General features: G+C 38.4%; 1 long non-coding RNA gene across 1 annotated transcript; it reads left to right on the top strand.

Moving 5' to 3' along the window:
- Positions 1–930: 930 nt before the first annotated feature.
- On the top strand, positions 931–1,764 carry LOC136354209 (uncharacterized). The gene is made up of 2 exons (XR_010737905.1): positions 931–1,267; positions 1,458–1,764. It is a non-coding gene; the product is annotated as an uncharacterized lncRNA (long non-coding RNA).
- The last annotated feature ends 1,151 nt before the right edge of the window (positions 1,765–2,915 follow it).

Below are 2,915 nucleotides of genomic sequence, written 5' to 3'. Positions count from 1 at the left end.
CCATACTTCGTGATGATTTGCATATTCTAGTTTGCAGATCATCACAAAGTTTGCAAGTTTGCAGCCATTCATGCATATTCTAGTGCGAGTAGTTTGCCAACAAATGTGAACATTATGGTACTGATGATTCAAGTTAAGGGGATCAACCGATCAGATGTGTCCAAAAGACAAGGAATCATGTCTGGCTTTGCAAAAGGGTGTCTTTTACATCAGGTCAGCCTTTGCCATCGATGGCACTGTACATGTGGTGAGAATTATCCTAAAACATGTTAGATAATGTACTGTTCCTAGGTCCAGCCTGCCACTTTTTAACTCTTAACAGCACAGCTGAGTGCCAACCATATATGCATAGACAAAAGTGTCACAGACGTCAGCTTTCACCAAACCAAATTAAATTATCTGCGCAAACTGTATGAGCTAAATTAAATAAGAAGTTACATTCAATAAATAAATTTTTACTTATGGCCATATAGAAATATACGTGGTGTTTTCCCCCAAATACGGTATACACATAAAATACGCACACTCACCACTGTAAACATATACACATAATATCTTTATAAGCACCAACGAAGACAATTAGATGAATGCAAGCATCCGCCCAATTTTTTAGAGCTTGAAGCCGGTTGTCCAAGTGATGAGGTTCCACCACAATGAATCTAATTAACCAGTTGAGCTATGTTCAACTCGTACGTGTGTGTATATATATATATATATGAAAATGGTTCTATATTCCCAGGAGTACGTACACCTGCTCCCATCCACCGTTGATCAGTAGCCACCCACGATCAACCATGTTAGCGGATGCACTCACCGGACCCGTTTCCATTTTTTTAAAGAATATTCTCCTAATGTTTAATTATCCCGCACTAATCGGTTCTGAACAGGTCGTATAAATCCCTTGGTTCCCATCCCATCCGCGATGGTAACAGCTCGCTCTCTCCGCTGTATTCGGATCGAGCGCTAGCTACTGGCGACTCGAAGCGGAGGTACAGCACGATCCATTGGGGATCGAGCAACCACGCCGGCGGCAACATCCATCGGTGATTTGCTGGGATGTGGCGACAATATTCATCTGCAGCAACATGGCGTTCCCAGGCGGTGCCGACCCTTGTGGCGACGGTATCACGGCATCGATCCATCGGCTCTTCCTATCTAGCCGTCTGCCCGTGCGGTGACGCTGTCTACGCGGAGGGGGCGGTGGCTTCACCTTGGCTGACCGATCGAAACTAGCGCCGGTGACCTTAGCGCCCGTGCAACGATCAAGGCAAGCCCTTTCTTTCTTCTTCCAGTTTTGTTTGATTAATTTTTTCCTGTAGAATGATAATACATAATCTTCCTTTTTCTATTGGGTATATCTCTGTTATTGTTTGCAGACGAGGATGCAGACATGAAGTATGACGTTGATATATAGAATGATTAAGCCTATGATGAATGCATTTGTTTGGTGCATGCAGATGCGAGACACATCTATCGTGGGCATAGATGGTGCTGACAACAGAACACTCCAGCATGTATGGTCGTCTGGCGACGGCGCTGAGTCCGTGATTCCGTTGATCCAGCAAGCTGGCACATTAATACTCGTTTCCCTCTCCGGCGCGTGTTTGGCGTGATCCCATCGATGCTAACCGATTTGTTAGCCTGCATGTAGAATTGTCTATTCAGAATTCAGTGCACTTCTAGCGTATTTCATTCATTTAGCTTTATTCAGAATGCAGCAACCCGATACTTTGCCAATGATTGACGACACTTCTTTATCAATCATTGACTGATACAGTTTATTCAAAATTAGCAACCCTACACATACTAAATTTACGTATTGTTCTATTCTATAAGACAAAAATGGTACGTACTATTACGTGGAAAAAAAATACCTATACTACTCCCTTCATTTCATATTATAAGTTGTTTTGATTTTTTTCCTTATCAAACATCTTTATGTTTGTTCAAAAAATATATTCATCAAAAACTATATACTGGTACTAAGTTGAAAAATAGGTATGTACTGTTACTAAGTTAAAAAAGGTATATACTGCTACTAAGTTTAAAAACAGTGTGCACTCCTACTAATTAACTTACTATAAAAACATATGTACGGCTACTAATTAAGTTTAAGAACAGTATATACTCATAAAAAGTATATACTAGTAATTGAAAAGTATGTAGCATATACTGGTACTAATTAAAAGAAGTTATATACTTATACTAAGTTAAAACAAGTATATACTTCAACTAAGTTTAAAAACAGTATGTACTCCTACTGACTTACTAAAATAAAATAGCATGCACTGCTACTTAAAGACTACTACTCTCCCTGAAAAAAGGAAGAGCTATCGTACCTAAAAAAACAGTATTTGGTCTAATATATAGTGAATCCTACAAAGAAATTAAAGCGGTACGTAGTCCTACAACCAACCAGTACATGATCTAGTCCAGTATATACCGGATTAAAAAAAGTATATACTGCTCTCCTAATTTAAAAAGGTATATACTGTTACTAACATAAAAAAGTATATGCCATACTAAAAAAGATCAAGTATATACATACTGGATATTAAAAAAATGCATACAGTCCAACAACAAAAAATGTAATACGGTGTACATACTAAATCATACACATAAACACACAGTATATACCGGATACTAAAAAAGAAAAGGCATTTTCAACGTTGGTCGTGGTACATATATACCGAATATTATGAAGTAAAAAAAGGTGTAATGCAAACGTAACTACTTTGCATGCAACAGGCAGACTAATTTTCAAATTATTAGTTGCATGCATGCATCCCCGATTGTTAATTACATCATTTATTTATTAATCATTTTTTTGTTCAATCCGGTAAATTGGATCCTATTGGATGATCCACTGTCAGGGGAGGGTGTATGTACTCCCGGGAGTACAAAACAACCATACA

The sequence above is a fragment of the Oryza sativa genome, chromosome 1, assembly GCF_034140825.1.
Source record: "Oryza sativa Japonica Group chromosome 1, ASM3414082v1".
Taxonomy (NCBI): domain Eukaryota; kingdom Viridiplantae; phylum Streptophyta; class Magnoliopsida; order Poales; family Poaceae; genus Oryza; species Oryza sativa.
This window is presented reverse-complemented; position numbering and strand designations above follow the sequence as displayed.